This window comes from Myotis myotis, unplaced genomic scaffold (assembly GCF_014108235.1).
Source record: "Myotis myotis isolate mMyoMyo1 unplaced genomic scaffold, mMyoMyo1.p scaffold_m19_p_1, whole genome shotgun sequence".
Lineage (NCBI taxonomy): Eukaryota > Metazoa > Chordata > Mammalia > Chiroptera > Vespertilionidae > Myotis > Myotis myotis.
Window position 1 is genome coordinate 142,931,012 of NW_023416313.1, and position 27,774 is coordinate 142,958,785.

Here is a 27,774-nt window from a genome sequence, read left to right on the forward strand (position 1 = left end):
TTCCTAGCAGCTCTCCCTTCCACCCATAAAACTGAGCTCATCAGGCCAGGTTATCTGGGAATTTGAAGTGTAAATCCAAACAGCCTCCCATTGGAGGTTGTGTTCTCAAGCCTATAGGAAGGGAGGTTGGCACTTCTTTCTTTTCCCGGGATACTGTGAGCTGAGCTCTCATGGAAGATAGGAGTGGACCCTCTGTGATGTAGCCACACAACTCAGCCCTCACCCATCTGATTCCCGGACAAAAGCCTCCTAGGAGATGTGTTCTGAATCATGTGGCCGGCCAAGTGATTCAATAAGTGGTGACTGCTGTGCGCTCAAGGTGGGGAAGACTGTTTCCCTTTCTAAAGCCACACAGTTCAGTCAGTCTGAGTCTCTGCCAAAAGCTTCCCTAGAGAAAGAGCACCCAAAGATGACTGCTAGGTGCAGCCAGTAGACCCTTCCACAGGACCTGAACAGGCAAAGTGGCCTCACCAGCAGTCGGCGACCGGCAGTGCACTCCCCAACCAGGCAGTACACTCCCCAGGCTGGTACTATAAGAATAGGAATGTTCGTCCCTGGGAAGGTGGTGGTAAGTTCTCCAGCAGACTCCCTTCTCTCCCAGGAGTAGGGAATCCACACTGATTTTCACCACCAGCTACTATGTGGGCTTCTCTTTCTGTCTCTGTTGCTATGGCTGGGGATCCCTGCATGGAGTTGAGACCCCACACTCCTGCGGGAAGGGAGTTTTGCAGCTGAGATAACCCTCTAGCTTATAAGATGCCACACCTGTGGGTATGGAGGCCAGCCCTTTCTGTGTCTCTGCTCTTCTTACCAGTCTCTATGTGGCTTCTTCTGTAAATTCTTGGTTATAATATATCAGTTCAGTTAGCTCACAGTTGGCTATTCAGGTTGATTGCTCTATAATTTAGCTACAAATCCAGTTTGGGTCTGAGAACAGGTGAATGTAACTTACACCTACTCGTAGCCATCTTGGATAAATTCTAAGCCCTAGACCAGTGGTTCTCAACCTTCCTAATGCCACGACCCTTTAATACAGTTCCTCATGCTGTGGTGACCCCCAACCATAAAATTATTTTCATTGCTACTTCATAACTGTAATTTTGCTACTGTTATTAATCATAATGTAAATATTTGACATGCAGGATGTATTTTCATTGTTACAAATTGAACATAATTAAAGCATAGTGGTTAATCACAAAAATATATGTAATTATATATGTGTTTTCCGATGGTCTTAGGCGACCCCTGTGAAAGGGTTGTTCGACCCCCAAAGGGGTCATGACCCACAAGTTGAGAACTACTGCCCTAAACCTTTTGATGTTTTATACTTTTTAAAACAGACAAGTAGAAATAAAGGCTTCAGGTTTTCTAATTTTGTTTTTATTTTTATTTTTTATTTTTTTAAATATATTTTTATTGATTTTTTACAGAGAGGAAGGGAGAGGGATAGAGAGTTAGAAACATCGATGAGAGAGAAACACCGATCAGCTGCCTCTTGCACACCTCCCACTGGGAATGTGCTCGCAACCAAGGTACATGCCCTTTACTGGAATCGAACCTGGGACCCTTCAATCCGCAGGCCGACGCTCTATCCACTGAGCCAAACCAGTCAGGGGCACTAATTTTTTTTTAAATATATTTTATTGATTTTTTATAGGGAGGAAGGGAGAGAGATAGAGAGCTAGAAACATCGATGAGAGAGAAACATTGACCAGCCGCCTCCTGCACATCTCCCACTGGGGATGTGCCCGCAACCCAGGCACATGCCCCTGACCTGAATCGAAACCGGGACCCTTCAGTCCGCAGGCCGATGCTCCATCCACCGAGCCAAACCGGCTTCGGCTAATTTTGTTTTTAAATTTTCTTTTTTTTCCCTTTTAATCCTCACCTGAGGATATGATTATTTATTTTAGAGAGAGGGATGGAGAGAGAATAGAGAGAGATAGCGATGTGAGTGAGAAGCCTCCATTGGCTACCTCCTATATGGGTACCAACTGGGGATCAAAACTGCAACCTAGGTGTGTGACCTGACTGGGATTGAATTCGCAACCTTTGGTGTACAGGATGACACTCCAACCAACGGAGCCACACAGCTAGGGAGGGGTTTTTTGTTTGTTTGTTTTTGATTCAAGAAATAGCTATTTCCTGAAAACTTGCAATTGGAATTCCCCAAATATTTATGACATCATATTATTAAAATTAATTAAAAATCATCATGTAGAATGACCTAAATGTGTAGAAAACATGATCTTTGTCATTTGGTTAGTCTACAACTAATGTATAAATTAATAGAACACCTATTTCATCATAGCATAAAAGTCTCAATAAATGAATATGCTATGTCTTTGGGATATAATTCTCTCTTTTTTCTCTTATCCAAAATATATTAAATTTTCAAATGAGGAAAAAACAAATCAATGTGATTCTATTTGGAAAATTTTGATTGGAGTAAAAAAATGGAACATAACAGAAAGATTACAACAGATATTCATTTGGAAATCTAAAGGAAAGCTTTACTTGTTCTCATACATTTATTACATTATAAAAAATTCATAATTAAGACTTATAGCAGGGAGCTATTATAAAAGGATACTTGTTGAATAGCTATTTCAGGATAGAATAATTGATTGCTGGCCACAACACACACTTGTTTTTAATTTTAGTGTTTAAGTGCTCTGTAGGAAATATTAAAATACCTGTAAGTCCTTTAGTAGCTTGGTAGAAAAAACAATAAGTAAGAAAACTCATAGTTATGTAATCTACTAATTGGTTTTCTTCCATTTATTCCCAGTTTACCTCTGAATCACATTTAATGCTACTAATTCCCATTTCACATGTAAATGTGGAAGAGGTTTGTGTGGGAAAGAATATTTCTTGAATTTAAGTTTGGAATTTTTAATATTTAGAAATATCATATTTAGAAATGTAATATTCTGAAATTGCTAATTTCTTCTTTTCTCTTTTTGTTTTCTTTAGCAATGTGCCACCATAATCTTTTCAAAAATGTGCTTTTATTGATTTTAGAGAGAGGAAGGGAGAAAGAGAGAAACTTCAATGAGAGTGAAACATTGATCAGTGCCTCCTGCACACTCCCTACTGGGAATTGAGCTTGCAACCCTGGCATGTGCCCTGACCAAGAGTCTAACCTGTGATCTCTTGGTGCCTGGGACAATGCTAAACACTGGCACATTGGTCAGCCTGTACCACCATAATCTTTTGTGACTCATCCAGAATATTCAAGGAACACTACTTGTTTATGAAAGCTATATCCCTATGAACATAAATTATATGGCAGTAGCTGCTGGCTTGTAGGAATAGGCCACTTATCACACTCCTAAATTTCCTGTATGAACCTTGAAATAAATGTGAAGAAAAAGAACTGGAGAAACTAAGATGGCGGCATAGATAAACACCGGGAAATTGCTGCTTCCCACAACAATCGATAAATGCATCAAAAACACAAGGTGGACATCATCCAGAACTACAGGAGGGCTGGCTGAGTGTAAATTTTACAACTAGAAGGAAAGAAAAGCACACTGCGAGCGGGAGGAGCTGCGGAGGTGGAGTGCAGCGGTACGGGGGCTCGTGCGCGCGAAAGGGTCTGGCACCTGAGGACGGGCTGTCTTTTTGAATCCGGAGGGAGACACAAGCTCCCGACGGCTCTGAAATCTGGTTCAGGGAAGTCTCTGGGGACCCAGGACTTATACAGGGAGACACTGGACTGTCTGGCAGCGGGCGAGCTTGAGAGCGGCTTTCCCTCAGAGGTGCTTGCAGCCATTGCCGGGACACTGGGACTCGCGACTCCTTAGGGCGGGGCTGAGGCTCCGCCATAGCTGCTTTCTCCGCCCTTTGATTTCTTGAGACCCTGCCCCGCCCAGGCTGCGGCAGCGGCTTTTGCATATGAATGCCCCGGCCATTTGCAACCTGTAATTACCTAACCGCGGCCAGGCCAGATAGACCCAGAGCCTCCAAGAGAAGGCCCAAGGCCCCACAGCGGCTTGCATTGCTACACAGCTGAGCATCATCAGGGCACTTCCAAACTCCAAAAAAAAAAAAAGGAAGGGGAATCTGCAGTTCTCTTCGTAGTTCCTGCTGTGTAACCTCAGGCAGAGGCTAAATTAGCACCTCCTTAGATCCAAGAGCCACTGTACCCAGTGGTCAGAGGGGAACCATCCAGAACACAACTCCTCAGATCCATAAGGGACACACTCAGGGTGCAGTCTCAGTGAGCACCAAAGCCCCACTGAAGCAAGTCTTGGCCCAGAAGGGTGTCTCCAGCACAGAAGTTCTCCCACTGCAGACACAGCTGATTCTCGCTGCCAATTGCCCTGGAGGTCAGTTCCTCCCAGTGATCCTACAACAACCAAGGCATAGCTACAACAAGACTGTGCACAAAGCCCACGAGGGGGTGCACCAAGAGTGTCCACCTCAGGTAACTGGGGAGGCTGAGCTACTGGGCCCTACAGGACACCTAGCACACAAAGCCACTCTATCAACACAGGGAAGCAGCCAAAATGCGGAGACAAAGAAACAGGTCACAAATGGCAGAAATGGAGGAAAGCAAACGACTGGATATAGAGTTCAAGGCCACGTTTATAAGGTTTTTCAAGAATTTTATGGAAACCGCCAATAAATTTAATGAGTCCCTCCATAAGTATAGTGAGACCATGGAGGACATGAAAAAGGACCAACTAGAAATTAAGCATACACTAACTGAAATAAAGAATAATCTACGGAGATCCAACAGCAGACAAGAGGATCCCAAAAATCAAGTCAAAGATTTGAAATACAAAGAAACAAAAAATACCCAACTGAAAAAGAAAAAAGAAAAGAGATTCCAAAAATATGAAGATAGTGTAAGGAGCCTCTGGGACAACTTCAAGCTTACCAACATCAGAATTATAGGGGTACCAGAAGAAGAGAGAGGGCAAGATATTGAAAACCTATTTGAAGAAATAATGACAGAAAACTTCCCCCACCTGGTGAAAGAAATAGACTTCCAAGTCCAGGAAGCGCAGAGAACCCCAAACAAAAGGAATCCAAAGAGGACCACACCAAGACACATCATAATTAAAATGCCAAGAGCAAAAGACAAAGAGAGAATCTTAAAAGCAGCAAGAGAAAGACAGTCAGTTACCTACAAGGGAGTACCCATACGACTGTCAGTTGATTTCTCAACAGAAACCATGCAGGCCAGAAGGGAGTGGCAAGAAATATTCAAAGTGATGAGTAGCATGAACCTGCAACCAAGATTACTTTATCCAGCAAAGCTATCATTCAGAATAGAAGGTCAGAGAAAGAGCTTCACGGATAAGAAAAAGCTAAAGGAGTTCATCACCACCAAACCAGCATTATATGAAATGCTGAAAGGTATTCTTTAAGAAGAGGAAGAAGGAAAAGGAACTCTTACCATTTGCCACAGCATGGATGGAACTGGAGAGCGGATAAATACCACATGATCTCACTCATTTGTGGAATATAATGAACAACATAAACTGATGAACAAGGACTGATCCAGAGACGGAGAGGCATTGATTGGACTGTCGGGCTTTGGAGGGAGGGTAGGGGAGGGTGGGGGTAAGGGGGAAAGATTAACCAAAGGACTTACATGCAGGCATATAGGCCTAACCAATGGACACGGACAACGAGGGGGGGGAGTGAGGGCATGAGCGGGGGGGGGGGGGCTAGAGGGTAACGTGGGGACAAGGACACATATGTAATATTTTAATCAATAAAAATATATTAAAAAAAAAGAAAAAGAACTGATTTGGAAATTATTCTGATAATCTCACTTCTGTGACTGATGACTTTCCAGTTGTAATTTCAATCTATACAAGTCCTCACCATAAATAAAATCTCTCTTTGTGCTCCTGCTAGCTTGAGTTTGCCTCTATGTCTTGTGACTATCCTCTACAAAGAAAACAAAACTGAAATTTTTGTGGCTAAATACATAAAAGTTAATTTTCTCTCTCACAAAAAGCCGGCAGTTATGTGGGATGTCCTTCTTTTAAGAGTAGACTTAGAAATAAAACGTAGGTTGTTTTTATAGTGTGGCTTTGCCATCTCAATAAGTGAATTTCAATGTTGCCACAGCAGGTGAAGGGAGAGCAGGAGGTTTATATATTGGCTTTTAAATGCTTCAGTCTGAAATGGACACATGCTATTTCTGTGCACAGTCTGTTGACCAGAACTAGTCCAATGGCACTGCCAAACTGCAGGAGGGCTTTGAACCGGGGTGAGCACATGACAGACAGTGAGTAGAAGATGTCTCTGTCATACAACTAAAGGAGCCTAAATCAAACAACACAAGTAATACAATCATAATCAGCATATACTGTATGACATGGAGATAGATTATATTCCTTTGTTAATTGTGTTGAAAGATTCTGGCTCCTGTACTTGGTCAGATTGAGTGTTCTTAGATGAATATTATCCTCTCATCTAGTTATTTGAGAAAAGAAAGATTATTTGAAAATTGGGGAAGATAATTTATTCTTATATAGGAAGTAACACGAGAATTCTAGTACTGAAAGTGAAAAGAGTGGTTAAGGAACACAAAACTAAGTGAGGATCAGTCTTATACATGTTATTGTTTATTTACTTATAACTTGAGATACTTTATTAGAAACATACCAGTAAAATACTGTAATTTCATACTCAATGCATTCACATATTTATGTCCTGTTTATTTTTCCACAAACGAATTGAGGTGGTTAAATTATAATTGCCATCTTAAATATGTTCATTGGATGTGCATCATTGATTTACATAAAAACAAAAAGTTTAAAGTAGTTAGATACATTTGTTGAAAAATGCAATAAATAAGTGAATGTTTAAAATAATTTTTATAAAACTAGGCTTTTGTGTTGTTAAGACTCATTGATAATAATAAAATGGTGATGATGATGATGATAATGATCATAGCTTATACTTACTAATACTTGAACATGCTAGATACTGTTCCGAGAACTTTATCTGTGTTATCTCTTTTAATTTTACACTAATCCTTCTGGATAGATAAGGTAGTATTAAAGATAGGAAAATTGAGGGACAGCTATGTGAAGTGGCTTGCCCAGGTAGCTCAATGTCTGGAAGGGAAGTAAATTTACCTGTCCACCCCTCCCTCAGCCTCCCCCTTGATAAGGCCCAAATGTGCTTAGGTCCCCAAAATAGAAATGCAGAGTGTCTACACGGGTCTCCTGACTCAGAGCAGGTTAAAAAAAAATCACGCTTTAGAGCCAAACAGCTGTTATTTAATCTGTCCAAAATGTTTAAATTGCCCAGTTCTTTGAACACAAAGAATTTTTTTTCTGGATTATAGTACTGCTATGGAATAGGGTTAGATAGGGTAAGGGTGCTGCCACGAGGGGTAGCACTAGAAGCAAATTGCCAGCCAGAAAGGATGCTGGCTGTAGTGCATCACTTAATTTAAAAGTATTAGAGTAAAAGAATGCTATAACTCACCTAGGTGGTTTTGAAGGTATATATTTATTAAAGAAGAAGTTATATATCAAGTTTTACTTTAATTGGCTCTCTCTTAAAATGCTTTTGCACCATATAGAGTACCCCAATAATTACACGCTAAATGTAAATAATGTTTTAATATAAGTGATATAGAAGAATTGATGTAGATGAACTTACTGAATTCTCCATTATCACCTATATTCCTTAAGGCAATGCTTTGGAAATGTATTAGTTGGTTCTATTAGCTGGTATTTTGGAGATAGGTACACTAAACAGTCCTGTGTTATAGCCCACTTATTTTGACACTATCTTACCATATTTTAAAAGGTTACATATTTTAAAAACTAGGAATATCGAGGAAAATATAATCCACACCTATGTATTTGTGGAGCGCGGCTACAGTGTTTGGACAGGTTCAAGCCTCGGACTAATGAGAGGGCACAGTCCTCTCATGGCCACATGCAAGTCCTAGCTTGGAGGGCAGGGCCCTCCCAACACAATTATAGCCAACAGCTATAAGTTGTAAGCTTGAACATATGGTCCGAACACGTGGCCCCACGTGCCTGAGTGATGTGGGCTTGATAGAGTTCAGGTGCATGTAGTTGAGTAGGATCGAAACCCAGGAGAATGTTGTAAACATCTTGACCATGCCCTTACTTTGCCTTGTGGAATCTGGCTATAAAATAAAGACACGGCTTGTAGTCCGTGGCACTGTCGCTAGCTCTCCATCAGAGAGGGCAGTGTCCCACTGAGACCCAGCTTTATTCTCTTGTCTGTCTCTTTTTAAAAAATATATTTTATTGATTTTTTTACAGAGAGGAAGGGAGAGGGACAGAGAGTTAGAAACATCGATGAGAGAGAAACTTCGATCAGCTGCCTCCTGCACACCCCCACTGGGGATGTGCCCGCAACCAAGGTACATGCCTTTGACCGAATCGAACCTGGGACCCTTCAGTCCACAGGCCAACGCTCTATCCACTGAGCCAAACCGGTTAGGGCTTGTCTGTCTTTTTTCAATTCTTCACCGCCCCCACTCAGGTTCACCCTGGCGCTGGACATGTATCATCAATGAGAATTAGCAAGGGTTAATATTTCCATTTCTTTTCTAAATTCACAAATCTTTACTGAGACATATGAAGTCCCTTTCTATTCCTTCCCGTTACTGCATTATCTGTGTGCATTCCTCAGAGACAACCTCTATTATGAATTTGAAATATATTCTTTCATTTTATTACACTAAATTTTAACTTCTCATGTTTATGCATAAACACTTTAAAAATTATATAAATGGTAACAGTAAATCTTTCTACAACTTAAGTTTTTCCTATTTATTGTTATAGTTTAAATCTATCTGTTTTAGTTTTACATTTAGATCTAGTACATTCATTTTAATTTACCTTTCTGTATACATGTCTCCCTGAAAGAAATGGAATTACTGGGTTGTATGATTGAATTTTCAAAAAATTTATTAGATAATACTGAATTGTTCTCCAAAGTGGCTTTAGTAGTTTATTTTCCCACCAGAGTAGACTTTCCATAATTTTGTACATCTTTGGCAATATTTGGTAGTAATAGATTTTTAAAAATTGTGTTTTCCCCTCAACTTTTAATTGTTTTGGATTTTTAAAATTAAATTGCTAAATATCTTTAATGTTCCTGAAACTTTTTCCACTTTTTACCAGCAGCATTTTTATTATGGTACATGAATATCATATATGTTAAAAACACACACACAACTATTCTGAAACGTGTTATGTTCTCAAGTAATAGGGTTACATTTGGTAACTATTTAATAAATAAAATTGCCATATATGTTTAGATTAACTTACTCAAATTAATTCAATGATCTGCATTCAGTACAAGCTGTAGTCTAAATACATTCTATAATTATATATTATAAATATACATATATAATATATCCTATATAATAAAAACCTAATATGCTAAGTGTCAGGTCATTCGATCAACCATTTGACCAGTTGCTATGACGCACACTGACCTCCAGGGGGAAGATGCTTTGACCGGTAGGTTAGCTTGCTGTTGGGGTCTGGCCAATCAGGACTGGGCGAGATGGATTGGACAGGCCCTGGAACTCTCCCACAGCCCCTCCCCGGCCCTGATTGTGCACTGATGGGGTCCTTTGGCCTGGTCTGTGCCCTCTCACAATCTGGGACCCCTTGGGGGATGTTGGAGAGCTGGTTTTGGCCCGATCCCCACAGGCCAGGCCAAGGGATCCCACCAGTGTATGAATCTGTGCACCAGGCCTCTAGTATTATCTATATATGTCTATTAAATCAATCAATTAATCAATCTGTAATTTATAATAAACAACATAGGAAGGTCCAACCTCCAGGTCTATTTTGTTTTGCTTGTATATTTTACATCCCATTGCTGCCCTTCATATCATAGCAGTTTGCCTTGAGGATAAATTCACAGCTTGAACTTTTCATTTCACTAATTGGTACTTGTTTTTGCCACTGAGTTGTTCTCATTCAACTGGGTAATGAAAGTGGAAATTGCCTCCTCTCAGAATCTCATTTAAAGGAAGACAAATTCATAAATGTGGCAGTGCTTTGCTTAAAAGTATCATGGAGATAGGATAGCTCTTGACCTTAGATTGAAAAGTCATGCCTGAGTTAGAACTTTTAGTATGGCAGCACGAGAAGGTCAGCAAATTATTTCCTAAAAAGCAATTATAATAAACATATTGTGAAAAAAAAAAACCCATCTGGGAACTCTGAAATCTACCAAAAGCATGCAACAAAGTGAGAAGTGCTAATTCATGAGAAATAACTGAGCTTCAGGTAAGATCAAGGCGGAGCAGTGGAATTCCTGCCCAGGGCTATTTCCAGTTTGGATGGTGGAATTATTCTACTAAGATAGAGAAGGCTAGGAAAAGCAGAAGCTTTACTTGGCAGGAGTCTCCATTGGTATGAAGTCTGGGTGAAAAACCTGTGTTCAGCAGCATTGTCAGTAAAAGTAGTGATCTTGATGACAAGCCACCAGGGAAGGCCAACAGCTCAGCTAGCCCGAGGCTGTCATTCTGACTGCAATAAGCAACAGGCAGTGACCTAGACAGAAATTTAACAAGGACACCCAGGGAATGAGATAGCCGTAGGAGGGCTTGATAAACTCTCTATGTCAGCTTTGACTAACTAGAAGTATGCATAAATGCTCATGGAAGACTGAACAGAATGCAGCCTTTCCCCATACCATACATACATGGTCTGGGAAGCTGTGTTCATGCACAAGTAAGACACAAGATGGACTGATGGGAAGTAAAACTGGAGCATACCTGAAAACTGCTGAACTTTTAATGTACTTCCCAACCTGCACACACACCCTTGGGAAAGGGTAGAAGCCTTGCTTGGATTAAAACCAATAACTGGCTGACCATAAACTATGCAGCCACAGAGCTCTCTACATTCTGATGGTAGAATAAGTTACAGCCACTTTTAGGAAGCCGATCTTAAAATTAAAACAAGAATTTAAAAAATCTGAGTATAGACATCAGCAGTGACACACAAGTGAGACATATTCCACAGGTTTAGTCCAGGCAAGTAATTAAACAAGCAAACAAAATAGCAGCAATGACAACCCTCAGGAGGGAAGTATCAGAATTTGGAGTGTCTACAGTATATTATCTAAAATGTTCAATATCAATCAAAAGTTGTGAGAAAGTATAACTGATAATCAGGAAATCAGAAACAATTAAAGACTGTGAGTTAGCCCAGATGTTGAATTTAGAAGACAAAGATTCAAAGGAGTTATTATAATTACTAGGGGCCCAGTGCAAATTCATGCACCTTGAAAGGAACTGTGGGCAGCGAGGCTAAGGTGGGCACAGGGTGACTTTGGCCAGGGAGGGCAAGCAGTTGGTGGTGCAGGAGGCATTGCTGACAATCTTGAGGGACTTGTCATACTTGTCATGGTTCACACCCATCACAAACATGGGGGCATCTGCAGAAGGGGCAGAGATCATGACCCCTTGGCTCCACCCTTCAAGTGAACCCCAGCCTTCTCCCTGGTAGTGAAGACACCGGTGGACTCCTCAACATACTCAGCACCAGCATCACCCCATTTGATGTTGGTGGGATCTCGCTCCTGGAAGATGGAGATGGACTTTCCATTGACAACAAGCTTCCCATTCTCAGCCTTGACTGTGCGTTTGAACTTGCCGTGAGTAGAATCAAACTGGAACATGTAGACCATGTAGTTGAGGTCAATGAAGGGGTCATTGATGGCGACAATGTCCACTTTGCTAGAGTTAAAAGCAGCCCTGGAGACCAGGCGCCCAATGTGGCCAACTCCGACCTTCAGCACCTTGTCTCAGGGTTGTGGCTGCTGGCACTGCACAGGAGGGGAGGCTGTCTGATGAACAGGAGAAGCAGAGAGCCTTGTTTTATTTTTTAAATATATTTTTATTGATTTCAGAGAGAAAGGGAGAGGGAGAGAGAGATAGAAACATCAATAATGAGAGAGAATCATTGATTGGCTGCCTCCTGCACGCCCCCACTGGAGACTCTGAGCCTGCAACCTGGGCATATGCCCTTGACTGGAATCAAACCCTGGACCCTTCAGTCCACAGGCTAATGCTCTATCCACTGAGCCAAACCAGCCAGGGCCCAGGTTATCATTTTAACTTTAAAACCACTTTTTCATGCTGATGGATAAAGGTGGTTATTGTGCTCATAAAACCCAACCCCTCATTGCAATAAATGGACTCTCACCTACCCACTAGCTTTTGTGAGGCGCACACTGGGCTGCATGGAGGATCCAGAGGGATGTTAGCTGCAAATTTGAAACCCAGGAAGGTATGTGCAACACGGTCACACTTCTGTGAAGTCACACGTGGCCAACTCCCCGTGGCATCACAGAACGCGCCTTACTGAGTGGCCCTGTAGCCCACTGACTGCAGTGGGAGGTGGCTTCTTATGGCTTAACTGCACCTGTGCACTTAGGCTTGGGAGTGAGGATTGCAATGCCGGGACCCACACCCTGCCAAGGGCAGCAGCACTCCAGCCCCACAGCCCCAGGGAGCAGTGCATGCTGGGAGTCAGAGGCATGGTTCCTAGCCCAGGCTCCTCGAAGGTCTGGTTGTGTTAGCTTAGCCAAGTTGTTTCCCTATCCTGAGGCTCACTTTTCCTGTCTATGAAATGGGAGGGCAGGATGACAGACCCGTGAGCGCTAAGGGCCCTTACAATGCTGGCTTGCTCCAGATCTAAAAGGAAGTAAAGGCAGGGAAAAGATTTGCCCAGGGAGGTGAGTGGCTGAGTTGGGCAGGAGCCTCTAGTGAGTGAAGCTATACTTAAGGCACTTTGCAAATGCCAGCTTAATGACCCAGTTTCACAAAGAAGCAAACCAGTGACAGGTTAGCTGATTGCCACTGCTCTCGGCCAGAAAGAGCCCCTCCTGTGGGAAGAGGTTAGGTTTTGAGGCAGGTAAGCTCGGGTTCAGATCCTGGCTTCCCCACTGAACAGTTGTGTGACCCTGTGCAAATCACAACTTCTCTCCACCTGTTTCCTCAAGCGTGAAATGGGGAAAATATCTATCTTATAGGATTGTCATTTCTTTGCTTCTTTCATTTTTGCCTTTAACTAATCCTATCTAATAAAGAAGGAATATGCAAATTGGCCATCGCCCACAGCTGAGGCTGAGTTCCTGTAATGAGCCTTAAGGAGCAATCAGCAGGGACCTGAGGCTGCGTGGTGCTGGCCGGGGCAGGGGACCTGAGGCTATGCCCCCTGCATGGTGGGGCTTGACAGGGACCTCAAGGCATGCCCCCTGCCCTGGCCCAGACTGGGGGACCTCAGGCCATGCACCCCGCCCCAGTGCCAGCTGGGGGACCTGAGGCTGCACCCCACACCTGGCGGGGCTTGATGGGGGTGGGGGCGGCCAGGTCTGGATCTAGCCCAATGGGGGTGGGGCCTGCTGGGTCTGGGTCTTGTGTGATTTCGAGGCGCACGTGGCTGGGCAGGGACTTGACTCTGGTTCCCATGGTGTACCCCAGACTCTGACAGGAGGAAGATTTTCATATACATTTTACTAATTTTCTTTCATCTCTGACACTTCTATTATAGAGAAAGGGCAAATAGCAATATTAAAATATTTCCTCTAATTAATTCCCTTTTAATGTGCACAAATTTCATGCACCGGGTCACTAGTAAGAAATAACAATGATAGCATTAGTCGGAGTTGATGTTCAGGTGCTAGGGCCATGCCAGTGTTTCAAACGCTGAAATAATTCCAAAGCCCTGAGCCCTCTGACTGCCGTCCATCCCCTCCCTGAGGCCCCTCCCTCCCCCTGCCCACTGCATGATTCAGCAAAGAGCTATTGCCTGTCTCTTAGGGGGCCTGTGGGACTCTGCTTCAATCTGATGGGCCAGTGTCTGTGTGGTGCTAGTTGTTAATTTTTGTAATTAATAGACTTTATTTTTTAAAAAGCAGCTTTAGGTTTATAGACAATTTGAGCAGAAAACAGAGTTTTCATATGCTCACCCCTCTGTGCAACCCCACTTTCCCCTATTATTAGCATTGTGCAATAATGTGGTACATTTGTTTCAATTGATGAACCAATATTGAAACATCAGTGAGTGTTGCTACCTGAAGTCCCCTCATTTACATTAAGGCCCACTTTCTGTGTTGTAGAGTTACTGACTGTTTATAATACAACGCTTGGTATTAAATGGCCAACATTCCTTGAGCTTCTATGTGCCAGACACACACTGTTCTCGGTGCTTTCCACACATCCTCACTGAATCCCCACATGTTTCAGATTTTAGCCAAAAAGAGAATGTGAAAATTTTGTTTGTTGAACAAGTCTGCTGCCCTAGCATGGAGCATCTTAGCTGAATATTAGGATCATCTGGGGAGCCCCTAAAATATGCCAATGCCCAGACCCCAACCCAGACTGTGAGAGCAGAACCCTTTTTGGGAGGGGGGGAGCCCAACTATGACTCTTAAAGCCTCCAGGTGATCCTAACCTGCTCCCAGGGGCGAGGGCCACTGCCCCCAGCCTTGCCCTTCAGATAAAGGTCTAGGGTCCAGTACTGGGCCTTGGTAGGAATGCAGACGATCAGACCCCACCTCCCACCCCCAATCCAGTGAACCAGCCCTGCGTCCTAACAAGGCCCAGGTAACTGTGTGCACGTGAATGTTGGAGACCCCAAGATCCGGAGCAGGGTTCTTTGTCATCTAGAGGTTAGTGCAGTGATGGCGAACCTTTTGAGCTCGGCATGTCAGCGTTTTGAAAAACCCTAACTTAACTCTGGTGCCGTGTCACATATAGAAATTTTTTGATATTTGCAACCATAGTAAAACAAAGACTTATATTTTTGATATTTATTTTATATATTTAAATGCCAATTAACAAAGAAAAATCAACCAAAAAAATGAGTTCGCGTGTCACCTCTGACACGTGTGTCATAGGTTTGCCATCACTGGGTTAGGGGTCCCATGAAATATGATGAGTAATGTCATGTGAACTCTTTCTACCATAGTCCACCCATGTGATAGGGAATGGGCCCTGTTCTAGGCCAAATTTTTTGATATTAAAAAATTGCCCAGGATCTACATGGAAAAAAAGGTATATGTGTTGTGATATCATACATATGTTGCTCCATGCACAAGTGCATAGGAGGGAGAAGATTTTCTTTTTATCTTTTCTATTTCTGATTTTTTTAAAAAAGAGAATAAAATAAAAATTAAAAAGACCTTACAGAACCCCTTCTACAATGTGAGAACACTACAGGAGTGAGCTCTCAGACACTACATTTGTGTTGATCTTGAACTTCTCAGCCTCCAGAAGTGTGAGGAATAAATATCTGTTGCTTATAAGCTGCCTAGACTGTGGTATTACAGCAGTCCCAGTGGAATAGGGTTTTTAAAGATGGTCATTTGGATAATTTGGTATAAATACTTGGATGTGGAAGATATAGTACAGTTTTATTTTATATAATACCATTTGTGATAGAATTCTAAAGTGGCCCCTTAAGGTTCTGGCCCTGGGTACACACACACCTATTCCCAGTTAATCAATCCAACATTCATTTAGGTCAGTGGCTCTCAAGCTTGGCTGCACATTAGAATCACCTGGGAATCTTTTTAAAATCCTGATTTCTGGGCCTCATCCTCCGGAAATTCTGTTTCTTTGTTATGGGGTGAGGCTAATGCTCACTAATGTTGTGGGTGAGGCCACAACATTAGTAACAAAGAAACAGAATTTCCGGAGGATGAGGCCCAGAAATCAGGATTTTAAAAAGATTCCCAGGTGATTCTAATGTGCAGCCAAGCTTGAGAGCCACTGATTTAGGTACTTCTGGGAAGGGATTTTGCAGATGCAATTAAGGTCCCAAATCAGTTGACCCTAAGGAGAATCCAGGTGGGCCAGATTTAATCAAATGAGCACTTTAAAAGCAGAGATTTTTCTCTGGGTGGTCACAGAAGATGAAGTGAAATATACAACGCATGAGAAAGATTTGAACTGCTGTGTGATTTGGGGATGAAGAAGGCTGTATGGTAAGGAATGTGGGCAGCCTCTGGTACCCAAGCGTGGTCCCCGCTGAGGGCAAGCAAGGAAACAGGACCTCGGGCCGACCACAGCAAGCGAATCCTGCCGACTCCAAGACTGATTGTGGACTTAGGCTTTTTTCCAGATCCCCCACACAAGAACTCAGCTCAGCTGATACCTTGATTTCAGCCTTGTGATATTCTGAGCAGAGAACCGAGCCGTGCTGTACAGGACTCCTGACCCACAGCACTGTAAGTTAAGGAGTGGGAGCTGTTTTAAACAGCATTACCTCTAAGCTTGTGGTAATTTGTTACACAGCAATGAAAACTAACATATGACTTAATTGGAAATAACAACTACCCTTTCACTTCCCCTTTTCAGGGCCAGGTATGAAATAATTTCATGCTATTTTTGAGCCTTTAATAAAACTTTAAATGACACTATTCTATACTGTAGTTCACTAATTAAGGGCAACTGGGGAAATAAAAAAAACACATTTTATATCCCAACATTTTCTTCAGGGCAGTATATTAACATTTAGTTCCCCTGGGAAATCTATTTTAATTAAATAATCCTAAAATATAATATAATATATATATATATATATATATATATATATATATATATATATGCCAACTCTGAAATATAAGTATGTATTAGTATAAGCTTAATGTATAGACTCAAAATATTTGATTATTTATTCAGAACAGAAAATACTCTCCCTATTTTCTCTACAAGCAATTGTAAGAATTTTACTATTTTCATAGATATGACACCATCAATCTCATTAACTGCTGCCTCACTAGGGTGCATAGCATTGATTATTCAGCCAGGGCCTATGACACTGACAGTCATTACTCATGATGACTGATATGAATCATAAAGCTATAACTGATGGCTAGAAATATTCATGGACCCATAAAGCCTGCAGGTATTGCCAGACACATTTTAAATTTAAATTTGGAGGTGATTCATTAGAATTAGTACATAACTACCAGTGACTCTCAGATGAAAGAACGGTGGTATGGAAAAGTACGGCTCCATAGAATCTAATGCAGTCCCAGCCAAAGCAACAGTTTGAGGCAACCTCCAGTGCTTAGATCTTATTTCCAGGACCATGAAGGTTTGGTTTCCTAGGTTGGCATTTACAGCAAATTGCTTTGTGACCCTGAATAAGTTTTAAGTCTCTTTTCTTCTAAAATAGTAACAAGAAAATTAGAATATCTGAAACCTCTCCTGAAGTGTTATGGGAATTATTATTTTTTAAACAGCATTGAGAGACTCAGAGGGTTGGGGCATAAAATCAAATAACAAGATTAACAGCTCACCAAATATTTTTTATGATGTGAAGTTATGGCTAAAAAAGAAAATCCTTGGCAATAAATGGTGAAAGTATTTCTCACAGTGACTAGAATGAAGATACTAAAATACCAAGAGTGGCCCGAGAGGAATTTCGTAGCCCATTTAATAATGAAAAGAAATCTTTCGTTATAAAAAATGTAAACATAACATTTTCAAGTAGAGGAATAATATAATAAACTTCAAGCACCGTTAAACCACCTTCAATAATTATCAGCTCCTTTCAAATCTTTTTGGCTTATGTCACTATCCAAATTATTTTGAAGAAAATAACTATGTAATTTTATTTTATCTCAGAGTCCAAATATTCAGATAAAATACAGTGAATTCAAATGTATTTCCAAATGGGGTTCAAACGTAAAAAGTCATTGTATTTGTTAATCATTAATCACTTGAACCAATAAAAATAAATTAAAAACCCACAAATTTGTAAAGAAAAGAACACTGCAGAACCAAGAGTTTCTTTTGAAATGTAGGAAACAATCCTGTAGGTACTGAGGTTTTATTTATCCTATTATAATGTAGATTATAATATAGAATTATGTAAGCGGCACCACGAAAGAAACAGCAAACTCTTTCAAGGCAAGAAGTAACATCTATTCCAGTTACTGCAGGAAACATGTACTGCTTTTAATAATTTTTAACTGAGATTTTAGCCACTAAAATTTTAGCATCTACTTCTTGGATCATACACTTACTTGCTTGCTTATGAGTGTTCATTCCTTCCCTAATTTTCAGAACTCTAACGTATAAGACCTTTAGAATCATCTTCAGTTTTAAATTGAACGCATTCCATATATTAGCCCAGTGATGGCGAACCTTTTGAGCTCAGTGTGTCAGCATTTTGAAAAACCCTAACTTACCTCTGGTGCCGTGTCACATATAGAAATTTTTTGATATTTGCAACCATAGTAAAACAAAAATTTATATTTTTGATATTTATTTTATATATTTAAATGCCATTTAACAAAGAAAAATCAACCAAAAAAATGAGTTTGCGTGTCGCCTCTGACATGCGTGTCATATGTTCGCCATCACTGCATTAGACAGTAGGAGCTGCCCACTTCCTATGTTGCATTGAAAATATTTTCATATCACATTTTAGGGTGACTTTTCTATTAGTAATAGGAAACACTTAACAGTGGCTTTAATTTGAAAAAGTAGTTACCGAAGGTTTATGTGCTTAAATATGCTCTTTCTATATTGAAATCAGTTTAAAACTTCATTCTACATGTAAGGATTTCTAAAATATGAACTGAAATCAAAGTGATAGGAAACAGTTAAAATTTATATGGAAAGAAGACTAATATAGAGGAACCTTCTGTCTCATGAAATAAATAACAAAATAGCATTTAAACTGGAAGACAGATTGCAATAGAAATTGGACTAGTAAGTTATGTAAAATAGGAATTAAATCTGCACAAGCGCAGGAATAAAACTCTTTTTACTCCTAACAATTTCTCTTACTGCCCGGGAGGGAGTTAAACAGCTGACCTGCTATCCATACTGCGTGGCTGAAGAGGGAGATCTTTGGGGGAAGAGAAAAGAATCAGCTGACCTGATCTAACCTCGATTAGCTATAGTAAGTGGAGTGGCTAAGGCATGGCTTCCTGGGGAATGTCAGGCAGGCTTTTCCACACTCTGGATTGTGGAATGGACATGTTTTATAAATGAAATACTTCTGTGTGGGGAACTCCCTGAGCCTGGTCTACTTGGGGCCAGTGGGGCATGTTCTAGATGGGGAGGAAAGGCCTGCGGAGTTGCCTTTGATTCAAACTTCTGTTTGCTTTACCTGAACCTCCTGATTCCATGTCTACCTAAACTTATTTAGGGAAGCATGCTACTGAGGTATGATCTCTGATTAATGTGAGTCTGATTTGACAATCCAATGGTATATGTGAGTTCATTTCTCTCAGGGGTGGGCAAGATGTGTGAAAGAATTGAACTTACCCATTTCAATCATTTAGTGGCTTAAAATGAAGTCCCTTTCAGGTTAATCAATTTCTTTTTTTCCTCCAAAATAATGTGCTTTATTATTTTATGATATTCTTCAGTACAATTATTTTTCAGCTAGATTTTTCTTCTTTATTAAATTTATTGGGAGTCATTGATTAATTAAACTACAGGTTTCAAGTGTACAATTCTGTATACTGCATTGAGTGCTCACCACTCAAAGTAAAACCTCCCTTCCATCACCATATATTTGACCCCCTTTAAACTTTTCTACCTCCCTTCTCCCCACCTCCTTCACCTCTGGTAACCACCATACTGTTGTCTATTTCTATGAGTTCTTGTTTGTTTGCCTTGCTTGTTCATTTGCCACTTTCAGTTTTATAGCCCACATATGAGTGAAATCATATGGCTCTTGACTTTTTCTGATTTTTTTTAAAGTTAGAATGATATGATAAAAACCCAACCATGTTGTCAAGAAATGGTAATTTACCTCCAACCACAGCAGGGTGGGTTCATAACAGGAAAGTAGAAATGATTTCCAGGCCATGTAGTATATAAATGCATGGGTGACATACTGCTTCTTATGCAAATAATTCAATCTTAAAAATAAGAAGAGCAATGCATGAGTCCACCAAGTAATGGACTGGAGATCATGGTCAAACTCCTGCCATGTGCTGAGCAAGGAAGGGACAGAATCATCCCTGCCCTTTTCATATACGAAAGTTAGTAATGTATACAGAGAGAGCAACACATAACATGTGCATTTCATGTTGCCATCCTCCTCCGAATGCCAATCAGGTAGTTAGTTAACCTTTCCCCGTTTTTTTTTCTCTAAAGGTTTGAGACTCAATCCTGTATGTCCAATGTTACCTGCATACCAGTCCAGTTGAAAAGATATTTGGTAGAGGAAAAAAAAAAAAAAAAAACCAGGGGAGAACCAAGATAGCGGCATAGGTTAATGCTGGAGTTTGCTGCCTTAAACAACTACTTCAAAAGTGAAACTAAAAGACGGAATGGACATCACCCAGAACCACAGGAACGCTGGCTGAGTGGAAGTCCTACAACTAGGAGGAAAGAGAAACGCATACGGACACTCAGAGGAGGCGCAGTGCTGAAGTCAAATTCTGAGGTGCGGAGTGCGCGGAGGGGGCTGGCGGCGGAGGGCGCGGTTGGCGTTTTCAATCGGGAGGGAGTCGCAGACTCTGAGCTCCAGATACGGGCGAGTCTTTAGGGACCCAGACTCAAACGGGAGAAGCGGGACTGTCTGGCTTTGGTCAGAGCGAGTGCAGCTTTCTCTCCGAGGTTTGCAGCGGGTGCTGGGACTCAGAGAGGCAGAGCCCCTGGGGACAGGACTGAGAGCCGCCATAACTGCTCTCTCCGGCCCACCCTGTTGATCCTGTGCGACCCGCCCCGCCCAAGCCCTGCACAGAGGCATTTGCCAGATAGCCTCAGGCAAAGGCTAGATTAGCACCTCCCTAGAGGACAGAAGTTCTCTCACTGCAGACACAGCTGATTCTCACAGCCACTTGGCCTGGGGGTCAAACCCTCCCTGGTATTAGCTACAACAATCAAGGCTTAACTGCAAGACTGCACACAAAGACCACTAGGGAGTGCACCAAGAAAGCATAACAAAATGCGGAGACAAAGAAACAGCACAAAATTGTCAATGGAAGATATAGAGTTCAGAACCACACTTTTAAGGTCTCTCAAGAACTGTTTAGAAGCCGCCAATAAACTTAATGAGATCTACAAGAAAACTAATGAGACCCTCGATGTTATGTTGGGGAACCAACTAGAAATTAAGCATACACATACTGAAATAACGAATATTATACAGACTCCCGACAGCAGACCAGAGGAGCGCAAGAATCAAGTCAATGATTTGAAATGCGAGGAAGCAAAAAACACCCAACCGGAGGGGCGGAATGAAAAAAGAATCCAAAAATGCGAGGATAGTGTAAGGAGCCTCTGGGACAGCTTCAAGCGTACCAACATCAGAATTATAGGGGTGCCAGAAGATGAGAGAGAGCAAGATATTGAAAACCTATTTGAAGAAATAATGACAGAAAACTTCCCCCACCTGGTGAAAGAAATGGACTTACAGGTCCAAGAAGCACAGAGAACCCCAAACAAAAGGAATCCAAAGAGGACCACACCAAGACACATCATAATTAAAATGTCAAGAGCAAAAGTCAAAGAGAGAATCTTAAAAACAGCAAGAGAAAGAAACTCAGTTACCTACAAGGGAATACCCATACGACTGTCAGCTGATTTCTCAACAGAAACTTTGCAGGCCAGAAGGGAGTGGCAAGAAATATTCAAAGTGATGAATACCAAGAACCTACAACCAAGATTACTTTATCCAGCAAAGCTATCATTCAGAATTGAAGGTCAGATAAAGAGCTTCACAGATAAGGAAAAGCTAAAGGAGTTCATCACCACCAAACCAGGATTATATGAAATGCTGAAAGGTATCCTTTAAGAAGAGGAAGAGGAAGAAAAAGGTAAAGATACAAATTATGAAGAACAAATATGCATCTATCAACAAGTGAATCTAAGAATCAAGTGAATAAATAATCTGATGAACAGAATGAACTGTTGATTATAATAGAATCAGGGACATAGAAAGGGAATGGACTGACTATTCTTGGGGGGGGAAAGGGGTGTGGGAGATGCGGGAAGAGACTGGACAAAAATCGTGCACCTATGGATGAGGACAGTGGGTGGAGAGTGAGGGCAGAGGGTGGGGCGGGAACTGGGAGGAGGGGAGTTATGGGGGGGAAAAAAGAGGAACAAATGTAATAATCTGAACAATAAAGATTTAATTAAAAAAAAATAAAAGACAAAACCAACCAAACTGGAAGGAAAAAAAAAAAAAGATATTTGGTAGAGCAGAGCCAGAGTCAAACATTTCTTTTTAAAAATGATACTGATTCTTAGAAAATAATAATATAATTGACATTTCAAACAAAAATGAGTAGTGTGAGATTAAATTATGTCAGAATTATTTTGCATTTAGGTTAGAGATTACAAATAGATGTGTGTTCCTTACAGAAATGAGTTTAGTTTTACATCTAATCCCACTTCACTTGAATTTTGGTAATAGTTTTCTACCTAGATGTTGCTAGATCCAAATTTTATTTCTCTCTTGTGCTCACAAGTGTTTGGGCCCCCTTTGGTTTCTTCCTGGGAATTGCAGGGGGATGACAGGCTAATTCTCTGATTGCCTGAAATTTAGATAATTACTAGGGCTGCACTGCCCTTTGTACAGTTCTTTTTTTAAAAGATTTCTTTTTTTTAACAGAGGGAGAGAGAGAAACATCAACGTGAGACTGATGCATCCATCAGCTGCCTCCTGCATGTCCTCTATTGGGAATGGAGCCTGTCATCTGGGCACAAGCCCTGACTGGGAATCGAACCCGCAACCTTTCAATGCATGGGATGATGCCCAGTCAACTGATCCACACTGGCCAGGACTGTGCAAATTCTTGTAACTGAATTTCACTCTTCTCCTGAACTCTGTAATAATATATGCATCCTATGGATTGTGCAGTTTATTGTGAGCGATTTCTTGCAGAACACACTTCTTTCTCATCCGCTCTGTGCACTTTTTGCTCTTTCTGCCAAGCATACCTTTCTCATATTATTGTGCCTATTGCCAGTGGACTTTTCCTTTCTCTTTGTGTTCCTATCTTTTGCTCTAAAAGCTGTTTTTCCTCTTTGTTTTTTTTAATTATTATTAATTTATTTTTTTAAAAGTATATTTTATTGACTTTCTTATAGAGAGGAAGGAAGAGGGATAGCGAGTTAGAAACATCGATGAGAGAGAAACATTAATCAGCTGCCTCCTGCACACTCCCCACTGGGTATGTGCCCGCAACTAAGGTACATGCCCTTGACCGGAATTGAACCTGGGACCCTTGAGTCCACAGGCCGACGCTCTGCCCACTGAGCCAAACCAGTTAGGGCTGTTTTTCCTCTTTGGTTTTACTATTCCTCAGTTGGTGCCTGAAGGCCTTGGAGAATAAGAAAGAATCAATTTTTGACAGATGATCTAAGAAAACCACATTCCCTGGCTTTGTAACATTGTGTCTTTAATCTTTTTCTGCCAATCCGAAGTGCGCTATACAAACTTACATTCTTTAGAATCAGATGGGTTTAATTGGAGGGAGCCAGCCCATGCCATCAGGTTTTGTTTTCAAGTCGTCCACAAAGGGTGTGATCGCTTCTCTAGTGTACTTTTTGCCTCCAGTCCTTTCCTCATCACTCTGGAGTGCTGCAAGAAGGTTTCTGAGACTCAGATGGTGGTTTTCATGTTCATGCTCAGAAACAGAAAGCAGCTTCTCTACAGTGAGGGAATAAAATTCACACCCTGTGACTTGGCATCCACGGCCCTATATTCACCTTGCAGTGACCTTAACCGCAACCTGCTGTTCCAGTGTTACTTCTCCCCCCTCTCTTCCATGTAACCTTTCAGATCTTTCTGCATCACTCTCTCTTCTTTGTATACACAATGTATTCTTTTAAAAATGTTTTTATTGATTTTTTTAGAAAGAGAAGAAGGGAGAGGGATAGAGAAAAACATTGATGAGAGAGAAACATCATCCATAGGCTGCCTCCTGCATGCCTCACACTGGAGATCAAGCTCGCAACCTGGGTATGTGCCCTGACCGGGAATCAACCTGGTTCCTGGGTCGATTCTCAAACCCTGAGCCACATTAGCCAGGCTACACCCTGTATTCTTTAACTCCAGGGACTTGGATTACTTTGTTGGCTTCTACCTGGGATATCTGTTCTTTACATCTCCTTTTTTTAAAAAAATATATTTTATTGATTTTTTACAGAGAGGAAGGGAGAAGGAGAGGGATAGAGAGTTAAAAACATTGATGAGAGAGAAACATTGATGCTCTATCCACTGAGCCAAACCGGTAAGGGCTGTTCTTTACATCTCTTAATGACCCATGTCCTCTTTACTTTTTATGTTTAATTTTAGATATGACTGTCTCCCAAGCTTGGAATTCTCTGATACTGATAAGCTCCCCTGATATTTGAAATAAGTTAACTCTAAAGTCTCACTTTAAAAATCAGTGGCACTTACTACATTTTATCTTGAGCTTCATCACTTGTGCTGATTCATTAAAAATTGAAAATCTAACTTGTGCCAGACACAATTTTAGGCTCTAGTGATACAGCTGTGAACAAAGCAGACAAAAATCTCTGCCTTCTTGGAGCTCATCTTGTAGCATCGTAGCTGCTTAAGAGAGTCTTAAAATGTTGTTATTATTACTACCACTGGTAGTGAAGCGAGAAGGTCAAATGTCTACACATTTATGTATTCCTAATTAGAGGCCTGATGCATGAAATTCTTGCAAGGGGCTTGGCCCTCAAAGCCCCAGCTTCGTCTGGAAGGTCATCCGGAAGGACGCCTGGAAGGTCGTTCTGCTGTTCAGTCTAATTAGCATATTATGCTTTAATTATTATAGATGCTTTACAGAATCAAAAATAAATTGTTTCTCATTAAGAAATGCTGCTTGATGACTGAAAAAATGTGATAGTTCTTGATGTCACGCTATTTGTTATACTAAAAAATACAGTTGCACTTGGGGCCAGTGCTGATTTAGGAAAAATGGATTAGAGAAGCACAAGTTCCCATCAGTGGAGACAGGAACAAGAGAAAACATTATGAAAGGACTTCCAAGGTCACCGGGAAGACCCACACCGTCCGGTGCGCAGCCTGCGGTTTCAGTTTCTACTATGAGACTTCACTCAACTCTTCAGCTTTCCTGGGATAAGCACTGTGCTTACCATGACCCAAGAGAAGCCACGGCATCATGGTTATTGCCAAACCACTTCTCTTCTTGCCTTGGTACCAAGGAAGAGGTTGGCGAACGCTGCTACTTTTCCTTCTTTGTTAATAGCAAGCTCAACCAACAAACATGTTTCTTAAGAACATGGGTGAAAATTGGGATAAACTTTTCTCCCTTCTGCTTTCCTGATTACTCAGGATCATCTACTTCTTCAGGTCTTACTGTGTGTGGGCTTATATTAATGATGATAATAAAGATTGCAGCCCTAACTGGTTTGTTCAGTGGTTAGAGCGTCAGCCTGTGGACTGAAAGATCCCAGGTTCGATTCTGGTCAAGGGCATGTACCTTGGTTGCAGGCAAATCCCCAGTTGGGGGTGTGCAGAAGGCAGCTGATCGATGTTTCTCTTTCATCGATGTTTCTAACTCTCTATCCCTCTCCCTTCCACTCTGTAAAAAATCAATAAAATATATTTAAAAAAAATAAAGATTTCACTTGGCTCATGTAGGGTCTCTTCCTGTTTCAGAAATATCTTATCTCCAATATAATATTTTTTTGGAGTCCCTGATGAATGTATCATATGTTTTCATTGGAAGGTTGGTTGGATGATCACATGTTACCTAGTGGGCAGTGTGTTTACGGTATATCTTCTGGGCCCTGTTGCTCTCCTAGGTACCACTTTTGTTTCTTCTGGGTACCATAGTACCTACTAGTCTCTGCTGTTGGTGACTGTTGCATCCTTGTGTAAACCACACACTGAAGGCACCTTGTCCCTGCCAGGCCCTGCTGTCCTTTTCCATTGGGCACTAAAGATTGGAGCAGTGTCTCCATTTCCAATTAGGCATCACGACTGATAAAATTGATTTTTCATAAAACTGAAACTGCTGAGTGGTCTGTGGAGAAGTGGGGAGAGAAATATTGTCCCGCCTTTCTGAGGTTTAATCTATTGCAGGTGAGAAGCAAGGATAAGCCTTCTGCTATGCATTTACAGAATCATTTGGTCATACTGATCTTTCCTTTTTCTTTTCCCCTTTCATTTTTTCTTCCCTTCCTTCCCTTCTCTTTCTTTCTCCCCTTCTTTGCCTTTTCATTCCTCTTTCCCTGCCTTCCTTCCCTCCATTCTTCCTTCCTCTGTTTCCTTCTCTTTTTCTTTTTTTTTTAAAAACTCACTTTTCCTAAGAACTGGCCATTAATTCAGAGATTTTTTTTTTAGTGTTCTTCCACTTCTTATGTAATATGTTTCCCAGAGACTTCTAAATCTCTCAAGTAAAGACATCATGAAAGTCAAGCTCAATTAATTGAAAGTATATGCTGTAATAGTATCTATAATACAGTAAGGACTCAAAAATAACTATGGAATGAATGAATAAAATGGAATATCAATTTAGTGCAGTCTGAAATCACTGTACAAGATCATTTTGATAAGTATTTTATTTCCTCTAAAATTCTTAGAAGCAAAGGTTGCTTTGATTAAACTTTGTACCTTCTAAAGCTTTACATTTAGTATTTTGCATGTAATGGCTTAAATATAGTTTTGAAGTAATGAGTGTTGTTGTTTTTTTACATTTGTACTAAAAATCATAAGTGTGAGATGTATCACACAGTAAAATATGTCTGATAACTGATATGTAATCCAAAGTTCACATTTGGATAGCCTTAATATTGCTTGCATATTATAATTTAATTTTTGCTAAAAGATTATCTGTAATCTTAAAGGTCAGATGTTTGTTTTCTGAGGACTTCTAATTTTAAAATTTCTATGTTAACTGATTGCTAGCATTAGACATTTTGAAGAATGTTCCTTTTCCCACAAATACTTGTCATTTGATCCTCTTCTAATCGTTTATTTATAACAGACACTTATGGGTATTATATACTATTAATATTTGTTTGGCTTTCTTCCTCTTTAATGTCAGTAAGAAAAACTGAAATTTCTTTTTTATTGAATTTATTGGGTAACATTGGTTAATACAATTATATGGGTTTCAGGTTTACAATTCTAGAATACATCATTTGAATATTGCGTTGTGTGTTCACCACCCAAAATCAAGTCTTCCATCACCATGTAGCTCCCCTTTACCCTCTTTTACCTGCCCCCACCCCCTTTCCTCTGGTAATCATCATACTGTTGTCTGTGTCAATGAGTTCCACCCCCCTCAGTTCCTTCACCTTTTTCAACCAGTCCCACGACCCCCCTTCCCCGACAGCTGCCAGTCTGTTCTCTGTATCTATGAGTTTGTTTCTATTTTGTTTGTTTATTTTGTTCATTAGATTCCACATATAAGTGAAATCATATGGTACCTGTCTTTCTCTGATTGGCTTTTTTTCACCTAGCGTTACACTCTCCAGGTCCATCCATGCGGTTGCAAAATGTAATACAGTGGGGCCTTGATTTACGAGTTTAATTCATTCCGTGACGGAGCTCGTAACTCAAATTACTCATATGTCAAATCATAAAGTTCATGAGTGAGACACGTGATGCTGGGCTGATGTTGTGGCATTCACTGTGACGTTTGCTGCACCAACTAGTGGTGGGGTATCTGAAGCTGGCTCGTAACCCGAATTTTAGCTCACAACTCAAAGCAAAAAATCGGCCGAGAGATGGCTTGTATCTCGAAAAACTCATTAGTCGGGACATTCGTAAGTCAAGGCCCCATTGTATTTCTTTTTTTTTTCCAGATGAA

General features: G+C 40.9%; 1 pseudogene; it reads right to left on the reverse strand.

Annotated features, from left to right (window-relative positions):
- Positions 1 to 11,296: 11,296 nt before the first annotated feature.
- Positions 11,297 to 27,445, reverse strand: LOC118671591 (annotated as a pseudogene).
- Between the last annotated feature and the right edge of the window lie 329 nt (positions 27,446 to 27,774).